Source organism: Mchenga conophoros, unplaced genomic scaffold, assembly GCF_057382185.1.
Source record: "Mchenga conophoros isolate Kocher_MC1m ecotype Shallow Benthic unplaced genomic scaffold, M_conophoros_male_GT1.1 unmapped_scaffold_4, whole genome shotgun sequence".
NCBI classification, from domain to species: Eukaryota; Metazoa; Chordata; class Actinopteri; order Cichliformes; family Cichlidae; genus Mchenga; species Mchenga conophoros.
Window position 1 is genome coordinate 365,391 of NW_028182331.1, and position 12,880 is coordinate 378,270.

The following is a 12,880-nucleotide window of genomic DNA, read 5'->3' on the forward strand; positions in this document are numbered from 1 at the left end:
AAACACAGTTGAAAAAAATTTCACCACAGGGGACCGTCGCACAGCCTAGCAGGGCCTCCAAACCATGGCCTCTGTGAATACTGTGGTGACAACCCCCAGAACCATCCAGGTGGAGGGCAGTAACCCTTCCTCCTTCCCTGACGACCTTCTACACCAGGTTTGAGACGGACAATATCACCCAGTTCAACCAAGATGGCGCCGCGTATGGATGCCCTGGTGCTTCAGTGCGTTACTTTTGTTTTGTTTTTGTGCATTTCTTCTGTGTCTGGGCACTCCTCTGGATACTCTTACACCAGAGAAGAGCTCCTTAACTACAGGACTACAACGCCTGTGGATTTATTTCCAATATTTGTCGCATCTGAGGCAGATTTACTGCAGACTCTGACCAGGAAAGCGAGACGCCGAAAGAGAGGGAAGCGAGCCGGCGCACTCGTGCGTCTGAGGAGACACGGACTGCGAACTGCTCTTCCTGGGATCTTCCTTTCCAATGTACGCTCACTCGGGAATAAGATCGACGAACTGGCCCTGATGAGAAGCATGAACAGAGACTTTGCCTCCTCCTGTGTCTTATGTTTTACGGAGTCGTGGCTCAGTGAGAACATCCCAGACTGCGCGCTCAAGCTGGAGGGCTTTCATCTGCTGCGCGCGGACCGGCAGGCCTCTTTCTCTGGTAAAACCAAAGGTGGAGGTGTCTGCTTCTACATCAATAGTGGCTGGTGCACAGATGTGACAGTGATTGCTCAGCACTGCTCTCCCTCTCTGGAATATCTTTTTATTCACTGCAAACCGTTTTATTCTCCGCGGGAGTTTGCTTCATTTATCCTGGCCGCTGTTTACATCCCGCCAGACGCGGATGCGCAGGCAGCTCAGTGCGCACTCGCGGAGCAGATTCTCCACATGGAGCGGACATTCCCGGACTCTCTCATCATTGCTCTTGGGGACTTTAACAAAGCCAATCTGAGCCATGAGCTTCCGAAATACAAGCAGTATATTAAATGCCCGACCAGAGAGGAGAGGACATTAGACCACTGCTACAGCACGATCAGCGGGGCCTATCGCGCGGTGCCCCGCGCTTCACTCGGACTTTCTGACCACGTCATGATCCACCTAATCCCTGCGTACAGACAGAGGCTGAAGCTCTCCAAACCTGTCGTGAGGACTAAAAAACTGTGGAGCAACGAGGCTGTGGAGGAGCTTCGCACGTGTTTGGAGACCACAGACTGGGACACAATGAAGGCTGCTTCTAACAGTTTGGACAAGTTTACGGACACTGTCACCTCCTATATCCACTTCTGTGAGGACAGCATTGTGCCATCACGCACCAGGGTGAGTTATAACAATGACAAACCCTGGTTTACTCCTAAACTCAAAAAGCTGTGGCTGGAAAAGAGAAAGGCGTTCAGAAGCGGAGACAGGGACTGCTACAGAGAGGCCAAGTACAGGTTCACTAAAGAAGTGGACATTGCTAAACATCAGCACTCTGAGAAGATGCAGCAGCAGATCTCAGAGAATGACTCGGCCTCTGTGTGAAAAGGTTTTAGGAATATCACAAACTACAAGCCTAAAACCCCCCACTCCACTGACGACTTGATCTTGGCCAACACCCTCAACGACTTTTACTGCCGTTTTGACGAGCCATCAGGCAGCCTTCACACCTCCAACGGCCCCAACAATAGAGACACTTTGGACACTCATTCCCCCACCTCTCCCCCCTCCATAGAGCCATCACCACCTTCAAACTGTTCACCTACAACACCCCCCTCCTCACCCCACACAAAAGAGGATTTCACACCACCTCCTCCCACCACAACTCTTCATATTCATGAAGCAGATGTGAGGAAGCAGTTTAAGAATCTGAATGCTCGGAAAGCTCCCGGCCCAGACGGTGTGTCTCCTGCCACCCTCAGACACTGTGCAAACGAGCTGGCCCCAGTGTTTTCTGGCATTTTCAACTCCTCACTGCAGGCATGTCATGTGCCTGCCTGCTTCAAGTCCTCTACCATAATCCCTGTCCCCAAGAAACCTAGGATCACTGGACTAAATGACTACAGACCCGTGGCTCTGACATCTGTGGTCATGAAGTCATTTGAGCGCCTAGTTCTCTCCCATCTCAAGACCCTCACGGCCCCCCTCCTGGACCCCCTGCAGTTTGCATATAGAGCCAACAGGTCTGTAGACGACGCCATCAACATGGCCCTACACTTCATCCTGCAGCATCTGGACTCCCCAGGAACCTACGCCAGGATCCTGTTTGTGGACTTCAGCTCTGCCTTCAACACCATCCTTCCAGACCATCTCCGAGGCAAGCTTTCCCAGATGAATGTGCCTGATCCCATCTGCCGGTGGATCACTGACTTCCTGACGGACAGGAAGCAGCATGTGAGGCTGGGAAAGAATGTCTCGGACTCCCGGACCATCAGCACCGGCTCCCCTCAGGGCTGTGTTCTTTCTCCTCTGCTCTTCTCCCTGTATACCAACTGCTGCACCTCCACCCACCAGTCTGTAAAGCTAATCAAGTTTGCAGATGACACCACCGTTATTGGACTCATCTCGGACGGGGATGAGTCTGCCTACAGGAGGGAGGTTGAACGTCTGGTGTCCTGGTGCAGCCACAACAACCTGGTGCTGAATGCCCAGAAGACAGTGGAGATTATTGTGGACTTCAGGAAGCACACAGCCCCACTCCCCCCCATCATCCTGACTGACACCCCCATCACCTCTGTGGACTCATTCCGCTTCCTGGGTACCACCATCACCCAGGACCTGAAGTGGGAGCCCACCATCACCTCCGTCATCAAGAAAGCCCAGCAGAGGATGTACGTCCTGAGGCAGCTGAAGAAATTCAACCTGCCAACACGGACGATGATGCAATTCTACACTGCAATCATCGAGTCCATCCTCACCTCCTCCATCACTGTGTGGTACGCTGGAGCCACTATCAGGGACAAACAGAGACTGCAGCGTGTTGTGCGCTCTGCTGAGAAGGTGATTGGCTGCAGACTCCCATCTCTGCAGGACCTGTACACCTCCAGGACATTGCGGCGTGCAGCTCGGATCTCAGCTGACCCTTATCACCCTGGACACAGTCTGTTTGACCTGCTCCCCTCAGGCAGGAGGCTCCGGTCCATTCGCACCAGAACCTCTCGCCATAAGAACAGTTTCTTCCCCTCTGCTGTTGGACACATGAACAATAACCATATGACTGTCCCCGCCACTAACACATGACCCTACGCTGTGTCACTGCATCATTCCATGTTTGGCACTGATCACCACCTGCACTCATGTATATATCTTTCTACGTAACACTCTTAATTCTTATTCTCATGTATATATCTCATGTATATCTCATGTATATCTCATGTATATCTCATGCATATATCTTTCTACGTAGCACTTTTAATTCTTATTCTTACTTTTATTTTTTCATGTCTATTTAAGCGCAACTTATGACACTATGTTTGCACTGAAGCACCGCAGCAATTTCCTGATGTTGTAAACCTGCTCAACATTTGGCAATAAACCCCTTTCTGATTCTGATTCTGATTCTGATTGAGGAGTCTAGATCCTCACTAAAACCTGGCAGCTCTGCACTCACCTTCAGGACTGAGGATGTGGTGAGAGCCCTCAGGAGGACCAGGGGGAGGAGCTCACCCGGCCCTGACAACATCAGCAGTCGAGTCCTGAGGCACTGTGCAGGGCAACTAGGAAGTGTGTTCCGGACTCCATTTCAACATTCAATTGACATTCACACCGACCCTCAGCTGTGGAAACACTCCACAGTCATCCCCATCCCATAAAGAAACAACCCAAAGTCTCTGAATGATCTTCGTCCTGTGGCCCTCACCTCCCTGGTAATGAAGGCCATGGAGAAGATCATAAAACAGCACATTGTAAGAGCAACTGACCCCCTGATGGACCCCCTCCAGCTTGCTTACCATGCGCACAGAGGTGTCGATGATGCAAAAATCTTCATCTTGAACTCCATCCACAAACATCTGGAACTCCCTCACTCCTCTGCCAGACTTCTGTTTGCTGATTTCTCATCAGCGTTCAACACTCTGCAGCCTCATATCCTGGCCACTAAACTTTCCTCCCGATTTCACCTGGATGATCAGCTAATCCTGTGGATATTGGACTTTTTGACCAACAGGACTCAGAAAGTTTGGGTCAACAACTCTCTCTCCGGTCTCTGTTCCACATCCACTGGCTCCCCCCTGCCCGTCATCCTCTACACGATGACTACAGATCCACTCAGCCCAACTGTCACCTGGTGAAATATGCTGATGGCAAGGTTCTCCTGTCACTGCTTTCAGGTCCCTCACAACACCATGGGCCCGCTCTGCAGGAGATTGTAGAGTGGTGTGACAGCTCCAAACTTGAACTGAACGTGAGCAAAACCAAAGAGGTGGTTGTGACCTTCTCCAGTAGGCAGAGGGATCTGGCTGCTTCAGTCAGCACCACCATCCATGGGAAGCCAGTGGAGGTAGTTTAGGAGTACTAATACCTGGGAACCATCTTTGGCAACCTCCTGAAATTCTCTGCCAACACAGAGGAGATTCTCAGGAGGTGCCACCAATGGCTATACCTCCTTAGGAAACTCAACTCCTTTGGAGTCAGCACACCCATCATAATGACTTTTTACTATGCCTTCCTGGAAAGCATCATGACATTCTCCATTACCTGCTGGTTCCACTCCCTCAGCCTTCAGAACAGGAACAGACTGCAGCACACTGCATCAGTGTGCTCTAAAATCATTGGCCGGCCTGTCAGAACTGTGGCACAGGTTTTCAGCCAACAGGCCCTTTGACAGGCAGCCAAAAGCATCAATGACCCCCTCTCACATTCTTCACCCCGCATTTCAATGGCTCCCCTTTGGGCGGCGCCTCCGCTGCATTTCCTGCAGGACTGAGAGGAGGAGAGCCACCTTTGTCCCCAAAGCCACTCTGCTTTTTAACTCCAGCCGATAAGACCATTTCCCACACCAGAAAAATAAACTACACTCTTTCCATACTGCCGACACTTTACTCACTTACAGTTATTTACTCACCGTTCGGTCACTTTAATTTTGAAACTGTGTAATTTGTGTATACATTGTATATTCTGTGTATTTATTATCTCACTCTTATTTCCTGTTTATGCCCTGTCCTTATCTTCAATGTCAAGCTGCTCTGTTGTATGTTAATTGCCCCTTGGGGATAAATAAAGTCTTTCTGAATCTGATTCTGATTCTAAATGGCCGGACTGATTTGGATATCTCCTCTGCTACAATAAAACTTGCTTTCACAACAGCTTCCCTTTGTGATTTTGCTCTTGTGGAAAACATCTGCAGAAATGTTAGATTCTTCTTTAGCTCTTCTACCTTCCATAGTTTCTGCCCTGCATTTAGGTTTTTCAGCTTATCCTGATGTTTTGTCTCGTAGTGCCGTCATAAATTAAATTCCTTAATTACAGCCACATTAGCTCCACAAATAAGACACACGGGTTTACCAGCAATGTCTGTAAACATATATTCAGCCTCCCACCGGTGCTGAAAGGCTCTGTTTTCAGAATCAACTTTTCTCTTTGCCATTTTGAGGGGCTAGCTTCACAATAACAGAAGTTTGACTGGCAAGGAGGCTGCAGCGCTGCATTATGGGATCTGTTGTTTGTGTGTTATTAGCACCTCATATCGACGGGCCATGCATAACAATAGTAATAAATCTATATAAAATGATCTTGCGGGCCGGATATAAATGTACGCCGGGCTGGATGTGGCCTGTGGGCCTTGAGTTTGGCACGTGTCCTAGAGCATAGCTTAGCTCTTCCAAGTGCTAGCACATGGAGCTCCCCATGTGTATTAGTGCCAAAGTCTGACAATACTCTTCGATTCTGTACGAATTATCGAAAAGAAATGCAGCCCCTAAAGCCAACTCTTTTCCCTTACTTAGGATTGATGACTGTGTTGATTGGGTTGGATCCGCTACTTGTGTGGCCAAATTACATTTATCAAAGGGATATTGGCAGGTTCCTTCAACTCCTAGAGCGTCTGAGAACTCTGTATTTGATACCCTCGATCACTTCCTTGCTGTTGGAGCACTACCTCTTGGCCATACTTTACCCTTTACTCTACCTCTCCATTCCAACAAGCTAGGGATGCACCGATACGATACCGGTATCAGGTATCGGCCTCGATACCACATTTTCTAAAGTACTCGTACTCGTTAAAAGTCCCCCGATACCGGGGACCGATACCACGGTCTATGTTTGAGCGGCGTGTAAGGGGTTAATCACAGGCGCCGAGTGCCCGCCCCCAGGCCCCGGCTGCAGCTCAGAGCGGGGGAGAAGGGGAGGCGAGACATGTCTGAGCAAATTGTGCTCAGCGAAATTGTCCAGAGGAGGCTCAAAAGGTAGCGCATTTAACACAAGCAATTTAATCAAGCACCTAAAATCCCAACACGACAATGAGTACAAGGAGTTTACCCACGCTTCTAAACCAACACAACCCACACTGCAGCAAACTCTTGCAAGGCGAGAGAAAATGTCCAGAGACAATCTACGTGCTGTGAAAATAATACAAGCAATTATCGAGTACATTGCATTGAGTGACCTGCCACTCTCGGAGGTAGAAAATGTTGGATTCCTGCGTCTCCTACATGTTCTGGAGCCCAGATATGATTTCCCAAGCCGCCACTACATGACTGACACGGAGCTGTCCGTGAAAAAACATATCCACAGCCTACTGCAAGCCTCCTCTGCGTTTAGTTTCACCACGGATATTTGGACAAGCAGTGTTAGCCCCGTGTTGCTGATCAGCCTAACCTCCCAGTGGATAGACGAGTTTCACGCCGCAACGAGCCATAACATGTCGAACAATTCCGTGGCTCCCACACCAGCCAGGCTATAGTGCATGTGTTTGAGGAAATGCTCCAGACATGGGGTATACCTAAGACATCAGTACATGTTGTGCTTTGTGACAATGCCAAAAACATGATTGAAGCCATGAACGACGCAGGGCTCCCAAGTCTGCCATATGTCGCGCACACGCTCCAACTGGCTGTTCACGAGGGCTTATTAGCACAGATGAGCATAGCTGATGCTATAGCAGTGGGATGGAAAATAGTTGGGCATTTTAAACATCCCGACTTAGCCTACTCCCGCCTCGAGGACATTCAGGGTCAGCGCAAGTGTTGGGGGTGTCCGAGCATGAACTCCCTGACCATCTCACCGCTCACCAGTGGGCTCTTATGGAGACGACTGTTGCCATGCTCGCCCCCTTTGAGGAACTAACTAAAAAAGTGAGCAGCTACGACGCACTAGCCTCTGATGTCATCCCAGCTGTGACTGTGCTGGTGTGATTTCTAAACAGAGAAACAGACGAACAAATTTAAAATTAAATTTTGTTTTTTTATAATTATTTATTCTGTAATATGTTGCATACAACATGCTTTTCATTTTAAATAAATGTTCTTAATTCCAAACTAGTCCCTTGTTTGTTTGTTTTTTGTTAAATTATAGGACTAAAGCTGTTACCTGTAAATTTAAATCATGTTTTTATTAAGTACTCGGTATCGGTATCGGCGAGTACTGAAATGGAAGTACTCGTACTCGTACTCGTTTTCAAAAAAGTGGTATCGGTGCATCACTACAACAAGCATTCCTGTTCTCAGGAAACCGGGTGTGAACGGCAAGAATCCAAACAAAAGAAATTCATATCATTCCGCACATTCTCAAGTCCATGGATGCGTAGCATTTGCAGGTGTGGGTGTCATGCCCTGGGGCTTTTTGCTGCCAGTGTAAATGTTAATTTACAATGTATGACCGGCTTATGTATTTCAGTTTTTAATAAGAGCCAGTTAATACCATAGCTGAACTCCAAACATCACAATACTGTAATAACTATTTCGTATTGTGTTGCCTTGCATGAAGAGCATAGATTTATATGAGCTCTTTAAGGTGTATGAGGTATATTAACTGATAAAAAAAAAGTGTGTTTCAAGAGTTTTTATCATCAGTTTGCATTTTTAATGCCCTTTACGTCATTATAGCCCTTCACATTATCATGAATACATAATTTCTTTAGGTCAGCTGGGAGACTGACACTATTACCTTCACTTTGCACATATGCTGCAGTTTTGAGAATGACCATGCATTCCAATGTGAGAGCAGTGAACGACGCCAATGTTTTTCAGTTTTTACTCGATTGTTCCTACCAGCCTCCCACATTGTCTAGGCCCAAAACTTTACACGTCACTGATGGTATTTCAGTTAACTTCTTTTCCTGGTTCCTTAACACATGTCTGCTTCCAGAAAAACAAGTTACTCTGGGTTAGTGCTCCGTGGCTTGTTCCAGTAGGCTAGGTTGTTCATAGCTGAGAGTGCAGGATTCAACACGTCTCAGTCATATGTTGTATTTTCAATAAAACAATGTTCCACAGTTCAAAATCCAAAATTAGTTATCTTGCTTGTTTGTCATTTTCAGGTCACAGACTACGGTGTTGTTCCAATGCGTTTCCTGAAGCTGAATATCCCGTCTCAGAGTGTCACTGAAAAACTAGTTGATGCATTTATTATTTCTAGGCTGGACTACTGTAAGTCATTATTACCAGGATGTCCTAAAAACTATCTGAAAAGCCTTCAGTTGATCCAAAATGCTGCAGCAAGAGTAGTGGCAGGGACTAGAAAGAGAGAGCAGTTTTCTCCTATATTGGCTTCACTTCATTGGCTCCCTGTTAAATCCAGAATTGAATTCAAAATCCTGCTCCTCACATATGAGGACTTAAATAACCAGGCCCCATCTTATCTTAATGACCATGTGGTACCACATTACCCCATTAGAGCACTTTGCTCTCGCACCGCAGGCTTACTTGTAGAATGGGAGGCAGAGCCTTCAGTTTTTAGGCCCCTCTTCTATTGGACCAACATCCAGTTCTGACTCGGGAGACAGACACTATCTCTACGTTTAAGATTAGGCTTAAAACTTTCCTTCTTGCTAAAGCATGTAGTTAGGGCTGGAGTAGGGCTGTGTACCGGGTGAATCCAGTGAAAAGGGAAATAATGCAAAAATAAGTCAATTACTTCCTACACTGTAAAAAAAGTGCTGTTTTTACAGGAAAACGCTGGCAGCTGGGGTTACCAGGGACTTCCTGTAAAAAATACAGCAGCACAGTAGATAGCTTTACATACAAAATATGTAAACTGATTTACAGTGAATGGAACTCACAACTGTTAAATCTACAAAAAAAAAAGAAGTTAATTTCACACAATTGTTGTATATTCATAGAATATTTCCTGTATTTTTTACATGTAATAATTGCTTACTGTGGATCCATAAATTGTAAAATTAACAGGGAAATATCAAACAAAACACTAATTTGAACTGGTAAAACAATGGTGAAATGGTGTGCATTTTAAATGGAGCTGCTCTGTATATTATACACAAAATATATTACTATGCTGTATTTTTATGTTTTAATGTAAAAGTTTAAATCATAAACCTGCAAACCTCTTACTGCTATCCCTACACCTAAACATGCAAAAATACATCTTGAGAAAAGACTAGTGAGGAAAATATCACTTTTGGGAAATTTATTTTGCAGCCATCATCATAAAACAATTGACAACAATTGGATGCATTTTTTCCAACTTACACAACAACTTGCACAAAAGTCGCACAATTCAATCAAAATGCTATAAAACTGTGGAACATTCCCGCAAAGCAAGAACCATCTTCATGAGACAAGCATGTGGCAGACTGTTAAGAATTTAAAACAAAAACGACATATTGTGCTAAAATTACCATAATCACAATCTTGCGCAACATGCACTCTGCTGTCACCACAACCATGGCCCTGGTCATAGGAAACACATGTGTAGTTACCATACCAAAACATCGGGAAAATCACCTGTGGGGAAACAAACCTATAAACACTGCAGTAACAGCACTGTAAAAACAAACATCCATCCATCCATCCATCCATCCATCCATCCATCCATCTTCATCCGCTTTATCCGAGGCCGGGTCGCGGGGGCAGCAGCCTAAGCAAAGAGGCCCAGACCTCCCTCTCCCCAGCCACCTCCTCCAGCAAAACAAACAAATAAACATAAAAAAACAAAACTGTGGAACATTCCTTCAAAGCAAGAACATCTTCATGAAACAAGCAGGTGGCAGACCCTTGACCAGAAAAAGTTTCAAAGTGCACATTGTGGATTTAACAAGGTAAAAGCTACCAGTCCAGAAAGAGTGTCAATATTCAGGCTTAACGCCAATCGTGGTCAAAGAGATACTGAATCAGGGTGAGGACTCAAGGGTTCTTGTTACAAAGAGGCTTCGAGTTTTTGTTCTCTTTTTTGGTTCCTTTTTCTGGGTTTATGGAGAAGAAACGCCTGTAGAATAAAATCATATAGAAGCATATTAAGCATTTTAATTGACCAGTTAAAAAATAAGTACAAGCCTATACGTACACATACACAGCCATGGCCAAACTGCAACAAGAATGGGTTTCTCCAAATTCAAGACAAAATATCACCAAAATGCTTTGGGAAGTGAACACTGCATGGTCAAAAGTATTGGCACCCTTCACAACATGTGTCTTTTGCAGTGATAAGTCACACTTTTGCATTTTAAAAGTCCAGTACCAAGGTTATAGGTAGTTAGACGTCAGCCGAGTCTTGGTCTGGCCCTGAGTCTAGGCCAGGCTTGGACCCAGATTCAGACTGTTATTTTATAAAAACAGTCTGAATACGGGTCCAACCCAGCCAAAACTCAGAGCCAGACCTGGATTCCAGCCACCTCAGAGCCAGACTCCAGATCCCAGAGTCTCAATTACAATTGTTGCAACGCGAGACTCTCAGGTCTGAGAAATAAAAAAGACATATTTGCTCACCTTTGAAGAACTTTCAGAGTGAAAGCCAGCTCAGATGGATAATGGATGTTAAAATTGTAGTAGCTCCCAAACATGATGCACAATGCAGAAATGAAGGAGGATATGTTTGTGCTGACTAGGTTCCGATCAAGACTCAGCATGTATCTTCTACATGGGAAAGCATGGACTCCATCTCTTCAAAGTAGCTGAGCAGAAGCAGGACCACCTCTTTCACATCATCTGAGCAGCCACTCTGCGGTCCCCGTATCCGCTTGACTTCCGGCGCCGTCTCGGATGGCAGCCTGTCTAGCATGCTCTCTACAGTTGAAAATCACTTTCCCCTTTCTTTCTTTTCCTCTTATTTATTTCTTTTTGTATATTTAGTTATTTTTTTAGTTTATACTTCTTGTGTAGTCAAGAAATTTCTATCCATGTTTGGACACGAAACTCCGTGTAAAACTACTGAGATGACCGCGACGCCACGCTGCCCCTTTGTCTATAGCTGGGACCTGCTGCTGGGGCTAAGACAGCACAGCCATGCCGGTGTTCAGCATGAGACCCCTGCGGTGATCAAGAGGAACTACCGCAGCTGCAGAGCCGGGAAAACACGAAGACTGAGGAGGAAAAGATTCCGTCCTGCTCTCCCGTCTGTAGTGACTGGCAATGTCAGATTGCTGGTTAATAAGATGGAGGAGATCACAAAGCTGACAAGGACAGAGAAAGTTTTCCGAGAATGCAGTGTTATGTCTTTCACGGAGACATGGCTGCACAAAAACATCCTGGACCAGGTGGTGGATATAAACGGATTTACGTGTGTGAGAGCGGAAAGGGACCGAGGCAGCAGCGAGAAGAAGAGGGGAGGAGGACTCGCTCTCTATGTTAACAACCGCTGGTGTTCCCCCAGTCACGTTAAGGTGAGGATGGCTGTGTGTAACAAACACATCAAACTGTTAGCAGTCGGTCTTCGACCATATTATTTACAGCAAGAGTTTTCCCTCACCATTATCGTCATTGTTTTCATCTCCCATGACGCCAACGCGGCACAGGCGTATGACGTCATCAGCTCTGCGACAGCGGACCTACTAAATCGTGGTCCCTCTGCATTTGTGGCTATAACGGGCGATTTTAACCACACGAACCTCTCCACTGCTCTACCTACATTCAAGCAGTATGTGGACTGCAAAACAAGACACAACAAAACACTGGACCTTTTTATGCCAATGCCACTGAGGCATACACCTCCTGCCCTCTCCCTCCTCTGGGCAGGGCTGATCACAACCTGGTCTACCTCCAGCCCCTTTACAGACCTGCTGTTCAGAGACAACCTGCAGCCATAAAAACAGTTACAATATGGACAAGGGAGTTGGAAGAGACTCTGCAGGGATGCTTTGAGTCAACTGACTGGGATGTTCTTTGTGATTCTCATCAGGACAATATTGACAATCTGACAGGCTGTGTAACAGATTATATCAACTTCTGTGTGGACACTGCGGTCCCCAAAAAAAACATTCTGTGCTTCCCCAACAATAAACCCTGGGTTACCGAAGACATCAAAGCAACCTTGAACAAGAAAAAAAGAGCTATCAGAAATGGTGACAGACATCAGCTGAAAGTGGTGCAGAAGGAGCTGGAAGCCAAGATTGCAGAGGGTAAAGAGTCCTACAGACGGAGGCTGGAAACCAAACTTCAGGAAAACAACACCAGGGAGGTGTGGAATGGAATGCGGGCCATCACTGGCCTGAGACAAAAGAGAGGTGTTGGGATGGATGGGGATGTCGAAAGTGCTAATAACCTTAATCTGCACTTCAATAGGCTTGACTGCCCTACGTCTCCTGTCTCCACACCCAGCTCTTCCCATCTTCTCCTTTCGCCTCCCCCTTCTCCTGCCCCCTCAGACATTCTCACCCTGCCCCTCTCAGCAGATGACATCAAAAAAGAATTGGGCAGACTCCACTCCAGCAAAGCTGCTGGCCCTGACGGTGTCAGTCCCAGGGCCCTCAGGTGCTGTGCTTCCCAGCTGTCTGGAGTTCTACGATGGA

General features: G+C 46.5%; 1 pseudogene; it reads left to right on the forward strand.

Annotated features, from left to right (window-relative positions):
- Nucleotides 1-64: 64 nt before the first annotated feature.
- LOC146546214 (uncharacterized) lies at nucleotides 65-7,334 on the forward strand (annotated as a pseudogene).
- Nucleotides 7,335-12,880: the final 5,546 nt, after the last annotated feature.